Source organism: Ornithorhynchus anatinus, chromosome X1, assembly GCF_004115215.2.
Source record: "Ornithorhynchus anatinus isolate Pmale09 chromosome X1, mOrnAna1.pri.v4, whole genome shotgun sequence".
Lineage (NCBI taxonomy): Eukaryota > Metazoa > Chordata > Mammalia > Monotremata > Ornithorhynchidae > Ornithorhynchus > Ornithorhynchus anatinus.
This window is the reverse complement of record NC_041749.1, coordinates 8,562,618-8,578,598: the sequence shown is the minus strand read 5'-3', so window position 1 is coordinate 8,578,598 and position 15,981 is coordinate 8,562,618. Positions and strand designations below refer to the sequence as shown.

The window sequence follows — 15,981 nt, the reverse complement described above, 5'->3', positions numbered from 1 at the left end:
ATATGCAGAGACTACTGTATTAAGTCCTTGGGAGAGAGCAATACAACAATATAATGGACATATTCCCTGCCAATAATGAGCTTGTGGGGAAAGGAGGGAAGATATGATGAGACAAGACTAGACAAGAAAAGATAAAGGAGGGAATATAAAATTTGGATGGGCGGGATAAGGGCTAGGTTGAGGAGTCCACGCAATCGGTGAACCTAAGAGGAAAGCAACAGAAATTTTGGGGATTGTATTATTAGTAATAATAGTAGTAATAATATTAATAATAGAGAAGCAACGTGGCTTATCGGAAAGAGCACGGGCTTGGGAGTCAGAGGACTTGAATTCTAATCCCGGCTCCGCTAAGCTGTGTGAATTTGGGCAAGCTGCTTAACTTCTCTGTGCCTCAGTAACCTCATCTGTGAAATGGGGATTAAGACTGGATGCCCCAGGTGGGACAACCTGATTACTTGTATCTACCCCAGTACTTAGAACCATGCTTGGCACATAGTAGCGCTTAGTAACAAATACCATTGTTATTATTATTAGTAGTAATAGGAGTAGTGTTTTTTGAGTTGCTACTTGGGCCAGTGAACTGAACCTGGTGTTTGGGAAGTAGAGAACAAAGAAGTGACAGTTCTCTACCTGCAAGGATCTTACACTCCAGTGGTTGAGACAAAACTAGAAATATCTACAACTAGGGCTGTCAGAGTGAAACGTTGAACAGACATATATGCGCACATGCTGATAATGAGTATAAATAAGCTCGTAAGTGATAAAATTGGCTGATGGGTTCATATGGTTTAAGATGTTGGGAAATTAATCGGGGAAGACTTCTTGGAAGAGGTAAAAATTTTAGGAGGGCTTGAAATGTGAGGGCTTTTTCAAAAGTGTAAGTGAGGGGACAAGGAGGGAGAGAAGAGAGCTTGCCTCATCGCAGTGTTGAGTTCAATGCTTTGCGTACAATACATCTTTGATAAGTGTCACTACTACTTTTATAAATATGTTTTTATTTGTATTTTTTATACTTTCATGTATAAATAGAGTATAGATAGTTAGGACCTTTTCTTTATAATCTACCTGAGATAGATCTAAATAGGAAACAAACAGTGCTAATCAAAGGATAATAATAATGATAATGATGGCATTTGTTAAATGCTTACTATGTGCAAAGCACTATTCTAAGCACTGGGGAGGATACAAGGTGATCAGGTTGTCCCACGTGGGGCTCACAGTCTTAATCCCCATTTTACAAATGAGGTAAGTGAGGCACAGAGAAGTTAAGTGACTTGCCCAAAGTCACAGCTGACAAGCGGCAGAGCTGGGATTAGAATCCATGACCTCTGACTCCTAAGCCCCTCCTCTTTCCACTACGCCACGCTAGTCCCAGCTCCATGACTTGCAGGCTTAGTGGCCTTGGACAAGTCATTTTACTTCTCTGTGTCTCAGTTTTCTCATTTATCAAATTGGGATAAACTAACTGTTCTCTCTGAAGTAATCTATCAGTGACATTTATTGAGTGCTTATTGTGTGCAGAGGAGTGTACTAAGCCCTAGGGGAGAGAACAGTAGAGTTGGTAGACACAATCCCTGCACACAAGGAATTTACAGTCTAAGACACTAAAATTAATTACGGATAAGGGAAATGGGAAAGTATAAAAATATATAAAATACCCTAATTTTAAAATTTTTCTATGTATAGTACTATGCTTAGTAGAGTGCCTGGCACAATTTAGTCTTTTTTACCCCCTCAGTAACTCCATGGATTAAAATGTGCTATATAAGTGCTTAGTACAGTGCTCTGCACACAAGCACTGAAGCAGCATGGCACAGTGGAAAGAGCACGGGCTTTGGAGTCAGGGCTCATGAGTTCGAATCCCAGATCTGCCACTTGTCAGCTGTGTGACTGTGGGCAAGTCACTTAACTTCTCTGTGCCTCAGTTCCCTCATCTGTAAAATGGGGATTAAGACTGTGAGCCCCACGTGGGACAACCTGATTCCCCTGTGTTTACCCCAGAGCTTAGAACAGTGCTCTGCACATAGTAAGTGCTTAACAAATACCAACATTATTATTATTATTATTATTATTATTATTATTAATAATAAGTGCTCCATAAATATGATTGAATGATATATACTTGAAGTGTGGTATATGAATCAGTTAGATCATTACAAATGAAGAATTACCTAAGCTAAACATCTCTCCATGGCTTGCTATTGGTGGAAGCTTCTTCCAGTGGTATGAGACCAGGATTTTATATGTGAATCTGTCTTGGGTCTGGCTCTGTAATTTTATAAAATCACTTTAATGAAACTCAAGATTTCTTCAACACTATGAAGTTCATGGTACTATGTGAGGGAAAAGCGGAGGGCCTAAAATAAGAAACACCACTGTCATTGCATTAAGTAGTTTACAATCTACTTTATGCTCCTTAATTACTTCAGTTTTCTCATTGGGAAGTGAAGATCAAAGGGGTCTCATTAAACACCATGGATCTACACAAGGCAAATTTCACATGTAACATGACATGTAAAGAAGCATAACAACTCCTATCCACTTCTTAAGTGCTGTCATTGTTGCTCCTCTCTTTTTCAAGCTAACACAGGAGGTGGCAAACTATTGGTTTGGTGTCGCATTTCAGGCTCATAATGTTGGCAACCATTAGGTTGACCTGAGTCAGAAGGTAAATCCTAACACTCCCTACGTGCAACATCTTCCTAAAATCCCATCTTCTTCAACATGACATGCCCTGTAATTTCCCAGCCATTTGCCATATATTAATATAGGCATCCTGAGCACTTCTCTATGTGTTTTCAACTGAACTTTTCATTAAACTTCTTTATCCTTTGCTAATATTTTCTTTATGTGAACGTTAAAATCGCTGCAGGCAGCAAATGTGTTGTCTCCCTGTTTTGCATTTCCAAGTACTTAGTTCAGGCAATTGCATGGAGGCAGGTCCCCATAAATACTAGAGAATACTAGAGACAAATGGAGAAGCAGAATGGCATAGGGGAAAGAGTTTGGGCTTGGGAGTCAGAGGTCACGGGTTCTAATCCCAGTTCCACCACTTGTCAGCTGTGTGACTTTGGGCAAGTAACTTCACTTCTCTATGCCTCAGTTACCTCATCTGTAAAATGGGGATTAAGCCTGTGAGCCCCACGTGGGACAACCTAATCATCTTGTATCCCCCCAGCGCTTAGAACAGTGCTTTGCACATAGTAAGAACTTAACAAATGCCATTATTATTATTATTATTACTAATATGTTAACTGTTGCAACCACTAATACTGCCAACTTCTGCTATTACAGCTACTCTATTTTGGTCTTAAAATTGCATTTCTCTGCAGGCTCTTTAACTCTCGCACAAGTTCCCACAGCTGCTGAACTAGGAAGCCTGAACTTTGTATTTCTTCACACTCCTCCTCCTCCTCCTCATCCACCTCATCAACCAAACTGGAGAAAGAGAAGGATGGGGTGTGCAGGGTTTGTTGGTTGGAGAAGTCTTAAAGGCTACCTGCCAATCAGATGAATGATGGCAATCATTCAGTAATCTGTTTCGCGTGCTTACTAAGCTCCTCGAAGAGTATAAACCCTGCTCACACATTTAGGAACATTCCTTGCCTACAGTGAACTTAGAGTTAAAATGGAGGGTAGATATTAATATTAAATAAATGAATTATGATTATGGGCATGTGTTGTGGGGCTCAGGAGGGGGTGGTAAATAAAGGGAGAAAGTTGGGATGACAGAGATAGGAGTAGGAAAAGAGGATATGAGAGTTTACTCAGGGAAGGCTTCGTGGAGGAGATGTGCCTTCAATAAGCCTTTGAAGTGGGGAAGAGAAACTGTCAGATATGAGAAGGGAGGATGTTTCAGGTCAGAGGCAGGACGTAGCAAGAGGTCAGCAGTGAGATAGAGGAGACAGAGATACATTCAGTAGGTTGACATTAGAAGAGCAAAGTGTATGGACTGGTTTGCAGTAGAAGAAAAATAAGGTGAATATTTGTTTGGGTTTTGCAAAACAAGTTTGAGTCTTCAATGACCTGGTAATGTTTGTCTGACAAATAAAAAACAAACTGCTCTTTTTCAGTCCCTTTTTGTTGTTGTTGTTTTTTGGTGGATTTATTTTGATATCTCTTCAGTAATTCACCCATAGTTATCGAGTGCTTACTATGTGCAGAGCAGTGAACAAAGAGCTTGGGAGAGTACAGTACAAAAATCGACAGATACATTTCCTATCCACAACGAGCTTACAGTCTCAACTGGGGGAGACAGACATTAATAAAAAGGAATAAATGACAAATACGTACATAAATGGTGTGGGGTTGGAAAGGGAGATGAATAAAGGAAGCAAGTCAGGGCGATGCAGTAGGGAGTGTGAGCGGGTGGGGGGACGGTGCTTAATCAGAGAAGGCTTCCTAGAGAAGATCTGTAAGGCTTTGAAGGGGGAGAGAGTAACTGTCTGTTGCATTTTTAAGTGCTTACTATGTGCTAGGCACTGTTCTAAGTGCTGGGGTAGTTGCAAGGTAATCAGGTTGGATACAGTGCACATAAAAATGATGGTGATTAAGCACTTACTATGTGCCAAGCACTGTTCTAGACACTGGGGTGGATACAAGGTTATCAGGTTGTCCCATGTGGGGCTCACAGTCTTCATCCCCATTTTCCAGATGAGGGAATTGAGGCACAGAGAAGTGAAGTGAGTTGCCCAAAGTCACACAGCTAAGTGGAGGAGGCGGAATTAGAATCCACGGCCTCTGACTCCCAAGCCCGGGCTCTTGCCACTAAGCCACTCTGCTTCTCCATGGGCTGATAGTCCTAATCCCCATTTTATGTAGCACAGAGAAGTTAAATGACTTTTCCAAGGTCATATAGCAGACAAGTGGCAGAGCCAAGGCAAGACTAATTTAGATTGTGAGCCTCTTTCTTAGATTATTGAGTCCTTTGGAAACAAGAGACCATGTTTAATTCTCACCCCGTTGTTTTGTTTTTTTCCCAGTTCTCAGTACTAATAATAACAACAATAGCAATAATATTTAGCAAGATAATCAGGTCAGTCACAGTCCCTGTCCCACTTGGGACGCACGGTCTAAGGTGGAAGGAGAAAGGTATTTTTAGCTCCATTTTACAAATGAAGAACCAAGGCACAGAGAGGGTAAGTGACTTTACCAAGGGCACACAGTAGGTAAATGGAACTGCCAGGGCTAGAATCCAGGTCTCCTGTCTCCAAGTTCCATGATCTTTCCACTACGGCAACAAACTCACAGCAAAATTTGACACTCATTAAATGTTCTGTAGACTGTGAGCTCCTTGCGGGCAGGGGTTGTCTCTCTTTATTGCTCTGTTGTCCTTTCCCAAGCACTTAATACACTGCTCTGCACATACTAAGTGCTCATTAAATACAATTAAATGAATGAATAAATATGTACTGCTACTATTATTAGTAGTAATGATAATATAGTTTTCATTAAAAACTTACTGTGTGTGTAATTGTATCACACTCTCCCAAGTACTTAGTGTTCTGCAAATAGTAAGCTCTCAATAAATACCACTGACTGATTAATTGATTGATTACAGCATAATTTACAGTAGCAAGTGCTGGGAGAAAATATGCCGGTGGGGATTAGACATAGTCCCTGTTCCTCGTGGCTAGAATGTTATGTTGATTTTAAAAAAAAAAAGAAACTTTGCAAAAGTGTTTCTTATGTAGTCCTACTCTTATTCCTATAAATATGTCTAATGTGATAGAGCACGGGCCTGAGAGTAAAAAGGTCATAGGTTCTAATCCTAGCTCTGCCACTTGTCTGCTGTGTGACCTCGGGCAAGTCACTTCACTTCTCTTGGCCTCAGTTACCTCATCTGGAAAATGGGGATTGAGACTGTGAGTCCCACATGGGACAGGGACAGTGTCCAACCTGATTTGCTTGTAGCCACCCCAGCGCTTAACACAGTGCTTGGCATGTAGTAACCACTCAACATACACTATTATTATTATATTGCTACAATATATTATTATAATTATTTATCGGTATTATAATAAACTGAACGTATCTTCCAAGTCTATCCTTAAGTCAAGTGGAAGTGAGAGTAGGAATAATCAGTAGTATTCACTGGACAACTACTCTGAGCAAAACACTGTATCAATCAATCGATCAATCGATCGATGTATTTCAGTTCACCATACTAAGCATCTGGGTGAGTGTTCTACCACAAACCTGGTAGACATGTTCCCTACCCTCAGTACAATGTTGAGACAAACACTAAAGTACATTTTGCATGGAATTTAGAAACTAAGAGTATAATTTATTAAATGCTAATTGAGAAAATGCTTACAATACATTTTGCAAAATTGAATTGCTATCATAGGGAATTATGTATTTGTAATAACCTCCTATTTTTACCCAAACACCGAAGAATACCAAAGAAAAGAATTTTAGGCTATTATTAAAATTCATTACTACAGATCCATTGTAAAACTAGCATATTAATTGATTAAATTTTCCAATCAGACTTGAGGATTATTCTTCTTCAAACATAATCCTCTATTTGAAGTTGAGTCACCTAAAATTAAAGCACCTACATAGTGACAGGGCCTCATTATGACTGTAAAGCCGTCACTGGGCAGGGATTGTCTCTATCTGTTGCCGAATTGTATATTTCAAGTGCTTAGTACAGTGCTCTGCACATAGTAAGTGCTCAATAAATACTACCGAAAGAATTATTATAACATTCCCTTTTCCAATGGCAAGGAGGAGAAGTGGTAGATTTTACTGGATATTATGTTCCAGAATCAATCAATCAATCAATCAATGGTATTTATTGAGCACTTACTGTATGGAGAGCCACACTGTGTATGCACTTGGGAGAGGACAATATAATGATATATCAGTGTTGGTAATAATAATAATAATGATGGTATTTGCTAAGCACTTACTAACAATAATAATAATAATGGTGGTATTTGTTAAGCACTTACTATGTGCAAAGCACTGTTCTAAGCACTGGGCGGATACAAGGTGATCAGATTGTCCCACGTGGGGCCCATAGTTTTCATCCCCATTTTACAGATGAGGTAACTGGGGCACAGAGAAGTGAAATGACTTGCCCAAAGTCACAGAGCTGGCAAGCGGTGGAGCCAGGATTAGAACCCATGATCTCTGACTCCCAAGTCCGGGCTTTTTCCACTGAGCCACGCTGCTACTAGGTGCCAAGCACTGTTCTAAGCACTGAGGGAGATAAAAAGTGATGAGGTTGTCCCATGTGGGGCTCACAATCTTAATCTCCATTTTACAGATGAGGTGACTGAGGCCCAGAGAAGTTAAGTAACTTGCCTAAGGTCATACAGCAGACAAGGGGCGGAGCCAGGATGAGAACCCACAACTTCTGACTCCCAAGCCCGTGCTCTTTTTACTGAGCCCCGCTGCTTCTCACAGAGTAGAAGACAAAAGAGCTGAATTTCCCAGAATGACTAAGGAGTGAGAGCCAATCAAGCTCTCCTCAAAACAGGTTCATCCTGTTCTGCCTTTCTGTGGAACTGAACTGCTGGTCTTAGGAAAGAATCTGCCAACAGGTATTGTGAGTACTCTCTTTTAAATTCCTGCCTGCTTAAGAAATGTGGTATAGATATGATTTTGTGTGTTTGTAATTTGGTTTTGATTGAGCTTTCCTCATTTTCTCTTACTACAGTTCTATACTGAACCTATTCTGAGCTTAGGTATTATATTTGGGAATGTCAAGTAGTAGGCAGAGTCTCTCTCAGGTTCTCCCTTCAGGCTAGCAAAAATGGCAGGCCCTCTGGAGAATGACTTAAGATCAGTGGCTAATATTTACATGCCAAAATACCTAAATGGGATGCTCTTTGAAATTTAAAGGTTTTTTCTGTTAATTTTTTATTTGTGTTTGCAGTGGAGTGTAAACTGGTTGTGGGGAGGAATATGTCTGTTATATTGAAACCTCTGAAATGCGTAATTCATTCATTGTGGTATTTGTGAAGTGCTTAACTTGTAAGCTGTGTGACTGTGGGCAAGTCACTTAACTTCTCTGTGTCTCAGTTACCTCATCTGTAAAATGGAGATTAACTGTGAGCCTCACGTGGGACAACCTGATGACCCTGTATCTACCCCAGTGCTTAGAACAGTGCTCTGCACATAGTAAGCGCTTAGCAAATACCATTATTATATGCCAGACACTAAGCTCCGGGGTGGATACCAGCAAATTGGGTTGGACACAGTCCCTGTCTCACGTGGGGCTCACAGTTTCAATCTCCATTTTACAGATGAGGTAACTGAAGTGATAAGTGAAGTGACTTGCCTAAGGTCACACAGCAGAGAAGTGGTAGAACTGGGATTAGGACTCATGACCTTCTGACTTCCAGGCCCATGCTCTATCCACTATGCCATGGTGCTTAGTACAGTGCTCTGCATACAGTAAGTGCTCAGTAAATACGATAAACTGATTGGATATTAATGTATTTTGTTTATGAACTGAGAACTATTCTTGCTGCATAGAAAAGGGTCAGAAAGTATATAGTATTGGTATGTGAACTATTTAGAGGCAAGAAACATTACCTGTCCCTTACATTCCGCTCACTGGAATAAATTAGAATAATAATGCAATACAAAATAAGGTTGCCCCTAAAAATATGTAAATGTAACTGAGAAGCCATCAAGCTATTTTATCTTCTAATTAGTTTTTTGTTTTGTTCAATTGAAGAAAACCTATATTGCAGGAAAATTAAAAAACTTGAAATGTTTCATGTATTTTTCCCTTAATAAATGTGAAAAGAGCGTCTCAGGCTGAAGGTACAAATTCATTCTAAAGATTCTCAGTGTGTAATCAACATTTACATACTTTGACCTCAAAGAGGAACAACGATTATTAAATTCCTTAGCCGTTCACTGTTACAACTTTAATAACTCACACCCCACTGATGGAAACATTTGCCGGGCCTCCTCCGGGACCACTCTCTGGGAAACTGCCCTGCATCAAGTATAGCATTAGTCACGAGTTGCTCTTATGGATGATGTCAGTAAAGTGAATGGCACATATTATTCCAAGAGAGGGGTTGTGGTTTAGCAAGCACAGCATGGGCCAATCAATCAATCAATCAGTATTGACTGAGCACTTGCCACTTGTCAGCTGTGTGACTGTGGGCAAGTCACTTAACTTTTCTGTGCCTCAGTTCCCTCATCTGTAAATTGGGGATTAAGACTGTGAGCCTCATGTGGGACAACCTGATTACTCTGTATCTACCCCAGGGCTTAGATCAGTGCTCTGCACATGGTAAGTGCTTAACAAATACCAACATTATTATTATGTGCAGAGCAATGGAATTAGTAGACATTCCCTGCCCATAATGAGTTTACAGTCTAGAGGACAAATTTGCAGTCTACAATCACATCATCTCCAAGAGCCCTTTTCCAATTAAGCCCATTTCCTCCCGGCTCTCAATCCCAGCTGCATTGTCTTTGACCTTGGATCTGGGATCTTTGGGCAATTGGCATTTTCCTCACCCACAGCATTTCATTTATTCAGTCATATTTATTGAGCGCTTACTGCGGGCAGAGCACTGTATTAAACGTTTGGAAAGTACAGTTTGGCAACAGATAGAGACAAATCCCTACCCAACAATGGGCTCACAGTCTAGAAGGGGGAGGCAGACAAAAAACAAAACAATTAGACAGGCATCACTAACAACAAAATAGTTTAATAGAACTATAGATATATACAAATAAAATAAATAGAATAATAAATATGTATGAATATACACAAGTGCTGTGGGGCGGGGAGGGGGGTAGAGCAGAGGGAGGGAGTAGGGGCGATGGGGATATGTATATCTATAAATTATAATTATAAATTATTCAATTATATGAATTCTTGTCTCCCTCTTCTAGGCTGTACTCATTTTTTTAATATACTTGTTAAGCACTTACTCTGCATCAGGCATTGAAAGTATTGACGTAGGTAAAAATTAATCAGACTCAATGCAATCCCTGTCCCACACGGAGCTCACAGACTCAGTGGAGGAGGAATAGGTACGGAATCCCCATTCTATGGCTGAGGAAACTGAGGCGTGGAAAAGTTAAATGACTTGCCCAAGTTCATACAGCAGGCAAAGAGCGGAACAAGGATTAGAACCCAAGTCTTCTGACTCCCAAGCCTATGCTTTATCTATTAGGCCACACTGCTTTCTCGTTGTTGTTCGGATATATGTCCACCATCTAATATTCTACTCTCCCAATTGCTTAGTACGGTGCTCTGCACACAGTAAGTGCTCAGTAAATACTATTGATCGAAGAGTTGTGGCTTCTAGTCCCAGCTCTGGCGTTGCTTGGTTGGGTGAGCATATCAGTTGGCCTCTTAGTGCCTCTGTTTCCTCATCTGTGAAATGGGGATAATTATCTGCTCTCAACACCGATTTGACTGTAAATCTTGTAGGAGACTTGGACTACGTCCGAGCAGATTATCTTGGCTCAGACCGAGACCTTAACACAGCGTAAATGACTTCTGGAAATTTATATTGCTTGAGCTATACCTTTGGATGATGTTACTTGAAGAAAGGAGGCTTTTTTCTCTTTTATTTTTCTTTTATAAATGAACAACCACAGAGGTCGGATTCCTGCTGTATTGAAGCTACTGAATACGAGAGTAGGATAAAGTACAATGAAATGCAGGGTTGTAGAATGAATGGCAGTAAGAGAATAGGTATGAGGCAATATGCATGATGTCGAAAGGTAATAAACAAGACAAAAAGGAACATTGGTTGCAGTAAAAACCGAGACTCACTAGGGAAGAGGAAACAGTCTGCATTCAAGAAGATGTGTTAATGAATGTTTTGTCAGTGAGTGGATGGTTTGTTTCAAAAAGGTGATACTTTGAGCTATAATAGGCTCATTGAAACTTTAGGAAGGATATAAGAAATCTTAAAAATCAAAATACAAGTACCTAGAAATCGCAAAAATAAGGACAGTGTAGATTACATCATCCTACAACTTCCTTTGGACTCAAGGAAATTTTTATTTTAGCACATACACATAAAGATAAATTTTTGTAATGCTTAAAAAGTAGTTCAAAATTTTTGAGGACAAGGTAATTAAAAATGTAGGAATTTAAATCGATCAATCAGGGGTATTTAATGAGCACTTACTGGTATTTAATGAACCCCTGGGGGGTTACAAAACGATAGCGTCGGAAGAGCCGATCCTTTCCAACAGGGAGTTTACAGTCCAGAGGAAGAGTCACACATTGAAATAACCAGAGACAGGGCAAATGACAAGATATGAGGATATGTACATATTTTCTGTGGGAATGTGGTTAATACCAAGTACTTGAGGAGTTTAGATCCAAATGCACAGGCAACATAGAAGGGAGAGGGAGTAGGGGAAATGAGGATTTAGTTGGGGAAGGGCTCTAGGATGAGATGTGAATGGAATAAAACTTTGTAGGTGGAGAGAGGACTAGTCTGAAAGATATGAAGGGGAAGGAAGTTCCAGAGCAGATGGAGGATATTCCCCCTTCAAAACCCTACTCAGAGCTCACCACCTCCAGGAGGGCTTCCCAGATTGAGCCCTCCTTTTCCTCTGCTCCTCCACCCCTCTCCATCACCCCCACTCCCTCTCTCTGCTCTTTGCCCTTTGCTGCCCCATAGCACTTTTGTATAGTTGTATGTATTTATTATTCTACTTATTTTTATTAATGTGTATATAGCTATAATTCTATTTATTTTGATGCTATTGATGCCTGCCTACTTGTTTTTTTTTTTGTTGTCTGTCTCCCCCATTCTAGGCTGTGAACCCATTGTTGTGTAGGGAGTGTCTCTATCTGTTGCCAAATTGTATTTTCCAAGTGCTTAGTACAGTGGTCTGCACACAGTAAGCACTCAAATAGGATTGATTGAATGAATGAATGACAGTGTGAAAAATGGGATCTAGTAGGTACAGCCTGAGTCATAGTAGACTTTTAAAATTGTAAGGTTGAACAGATGAACGAAACATGTTCTGTGGTCACTGAAAACCCAGACTGTTAGAAACAATTCAGAGTAGCTAACACTTTATTGTAATTGTTTTGTGTGTTTTTTTCTTTCCTTGAAATTGGGAATGAAATTCCAGGGGTTGGTATTTGTCAGCAGTAGCATACCATCCACCGCTGCTCCCTTCGGCTCTTATTGCAGACACAGCCCTGAGGAGACACTGCCTCATGAGAAGCAGGAGTAACATGTCTAGCTCCAGGGGCTTGGAGTGCAGAGAAATGTGGATGAGAGAGAGAGAGTAGGTGGATAGATTTATGTAATGTTTCTCCACCCTCCAGGAGCCTCCAGTGATTGCCCACCGACCTCTGCATCAAACAGAAACTTCTCACCATTGGCTGTAAAGCACTCCTTCACCTTGCCCCCTCCTACATCACCTCACCACTCTCACAATATGTACTATTTTCTACATGGGTCACATTGTTTTCTTCAGCCTATCAAAGGATATAGATTGCATGGATGGTTCACTGTCTACACTTACTTGGGCTTGTAGACAGTAAATTCAGTTGCGATAATGACAATAACCATATGGTCTTCGTAACAGTATTGGTCTTAGTGGATAGAGCACCGGCCTGGGAATCAGAAGGACCTGGGTTCTAATTCTGGCTCCTCCACTTGTCTGCTGTGTGAGCTGGGGCTAACCATTCAAATCCTCTGGGCCTCAGTTCCCTGAGCTTTAAAATGGGGATTAAAAATCTGAGCCCCATGTGGGACAGGGGCTGTGTCCAACCGGCTTAACTTGTATCTACCCCAGGGTTTAGAACAGTGCTTGGCACATAGTAAGTGCTAACCAAGTACCATAATTATTATTATCCATTATTATTTGTATTAATTCTGCAATACCACAATGGAAGGAAGACACTTAAACCTATTCATTAATGAAAGAATCAGCGTGGCTCATTGGAAAGAGCCCAGGCTTGGGAGTCAGAGGTCATGGGTTTGAATCCCAGCTCTGCCACTTGTCAGCTGTGTGACTGTGGGCAAGTCAGTTAACTTCTCTGTGCCTCAGTTACCTCATCTGTAAAATGGGGATTAAGACTGTGAGCCTCACGTGGGACAACCTGATTACCCTGTATCTACCCCAGCACTTAGAACAGTGCTATTCACATAGTAAGGGCTGAACAAATACATAGTGAGGGCTTAACAAACATAGTAAGGGCTTAACAAATACCAACATTATTATTATTATTATACTGGGAATGATTGTCAGAAAAATCTTGGACTCTAATGGCAATTCTTATTGTGATAAACCTATTGTAGACATTTTTCCTGCAAGAAAGTGTTGAGAAAATTTTTAAAACAATGACACCAGCACTTTAACTGTGAAATGTTTCAACTAATCTGTCTTTCAGTCAGCTTTCTGCTTAGATTTCAAAGCCTGTAGAGTCATAGAACGTGTTGGGAGTCACTTACTTTCCCCTTTATCACTTCCCATTATCATTATGTAGGAAAATGAGACTGAGCTTTGTTCCCAATTAGCTATCTTTGGCAGTGCACTGGGAAATGAAGATTCACTGAGAGACAGCACAAGAAAAATGCATCAGTGATTCTGAGTTGGAGCAGCAGTTTGCTGTGTGTTAATTGCAATAGTTATGATCTAGCCAGCCCCATTATTACAGACTAATGATCATTAACTTCTGTTTCCCACGTTGATATCTGTATTCTTCTCTTAAAAATACTTTGTTATTTAGCTTGCATTCTTCTTAACTGATTTCAATCGGTATTTCACAGACACCTCTTTTGAACAAACTACAAAATCTGGACCTATTTAAATAGTATAATAAGAGTACAGAAAGATAGGATGCCTTTGTTCTAAAGGGTTATTAGAAGGATTAATGTCATTTAAAACCATACTCCTTTACCAGATGAAGTCCTTCAAGATGACTGGAGACCAGTCTCCTAACCTCACCTGCTCGGTCATTGTCTATGAAGGCTTTCCCTTGTCAGCAAAGGGACAAGGGGGCCGAGCCTAGGAAAAGGAAAGGTGGGATATTCTGTGATTCCCGCTCTCTTCCTCCTCCCCTCCCAAAGCAACTCCCACCCCACCCTTCTTCTGTCCTCCAGGGGCTTGGGGACTTAGAGGTTGGGTGTTAGGCACGTCCCTCTCCCCTACTCCCCAGAGGAGCTGGGACATAGGATTGTGAGGCTCATGGGATAATAATAATAATAATATCAATAAACGATGGTATTTGTTAAGATCTGTGTCAGACACTATACCAAGCGGTGGAGTGGTTATAAGCAAACTTGTTGGACACAGTCCCTGTCCCATGTGGGGCTCACAGTGCCAATCTCCACTTTAGAGTTGAGGTAACTGAGGTCCAGAGAAGTGAACTGGCTTGCCCAAGGTCACACAGCAGAGAAGTGACAGAGTTGGGATTAGAACCCATATCATTCTGACTCCCAGGCCTGTGCTCTGTGCACTATGCCTAGCTGCTTCGTGGCATGAATGACATCCATGCCCACTCCGAGGAGCTGGTTTGGCAGGTAGTCTATAGGAAATAGAAAACATTGGCCCAAAGTTTCTTCCTGCTATCTCTAATGACAAGCAGCAATAGGAGAAAAAACAAATGTGTGTGAATGGCAGATGTTCCAATAAATCAGATCCCGTCTGCAGTAACCAATCAGAGGATGCAGCTAATTAGTGGGTCATAAATCAAGCCGTTCATCTTGGTGGATAACGACCAGAGAGGGGCACCTGAGGATGCTCAGATTATCATTTTGAGTGATAGGGCATGACACACTACTTCTCTGTGCCTCAGTTTGCTCATCTGTATAATGGGGTTGAAGACTGTGAGCCCTTTGTGAGTCAGGGACTGCGTTCAACCCAATTATCTGGTACCTACCCCGGTGCTTAGGACAGTGCCTGGCACATCGTAAGTACTTAATAAATACCACAATTATCAACAAATACCACAATGAAAACGTACTATTATTATTTGCTTAAAATAAATAGTAGAAAATTCAAAGCTCATATTTCAGAGATAGAGCTTTCCCTCTGTTCATCTCTGTTTCGTGGTGTCAACTCGTCTTATAACAGTTAACTGGCTGTTATCTCAGCAGCGATGGATGAGGACCTGAAATATTTGTATGTCTATCTTAATCGTTTCTCAGTGGCAAGTGGATTAACGCTCTACTGCAGGCGTGAAAGGCATCTCGCCAGAGGGCACAGCTCAGATGGACCTAGTGGGGGTTTATTGCATAAAGGCCTGATTGGATTAAGAATTATCTGTAGATTCCTAGCTTTTGATCCACAGGTCATTTCTTGGAGGGAAACCTGAATTTATAATCACTGTACATTGTAAGAGTCTGAGAGAGAGCCTGGTACCTCTCCCCTGCTGAAGGTGCACCTCCTCCAAGAGGCCCTCCCAGACTAAGCCCCACATTTCCTCAACTCTCACTCCCTTCCGCATCACCCTGACTCATCCCCTTTGCTCTTCCTCCTTCTCCCTGCCACACAGCACTTAACGTATATATCGATAATTTCATTTATTTATATTGATTCCTATTTACTCGTATTGATGTCTCTCTCTCCCCTCTAGACTGTGAGCTCCTTTTGGTCAGGGATAGTCTCTCTTTATTTCTGTATCGTACTTTCCAAGCACTTAGTACAGTACTCTGCACAGAGTAAGCGCTCAATAAATATGACTGAATGAAGAAATGAATGAATTGGGGAAATCAGTTCCAGTTCTGAGAGGCATTTAAATCCCCCCCCCCCCCGCCCAAAAAAATAAATGAAATTGCTGGCATCTACCCGAGCTCGGCTAAATTCCCAGGAAGGAAACTGACATGAAAGCTAAATAACCTCTCACCCCCAGAGACATTCTCTCTGGATGGCTATAATAGACATTCTGTTATATTAACCCCTGCTATTTGTGTAATGCTTTCCTCTGAGCAATTTAGAGCACTTTTGAAGCACATAATGTAGCTAATAAAGTCTTCTTCCAGTCCTGTGAGACAAGTGCATTTTGAGTGA

The 15,981-nt window shown here is 41.0% G+C and overlaps 1 long non-coding RNA gene across 3 annotated transcripts in view; it reads left to right on the top strand.

Annotated features, from left to right (window-relative positions):
- LOC114806566 overlaps nucleotides 1-15,981 on the top strand; it is a 75,285-nt gene that overhangs the window by 10,921 nt on the left and 48,383 nt on the right. For 2 of the 3 annotated variants that reach the window (XR_003754604.2, XR_005659512.1), the window contains exon 1: nucleotides 7,437-7,553. The exons of the other annotated variant lie outside the window; for it this stretch is intronic. This is a non-coding gene — a long non-coding RNA (uncharacterized LOC114806566). Of the gene's footprint in view, nucleotides 1-7,436; nucleotides 7,554-15,981 lie in introns of those variants that run through there. 3 annotated transcript variants of the gene reach the window in all.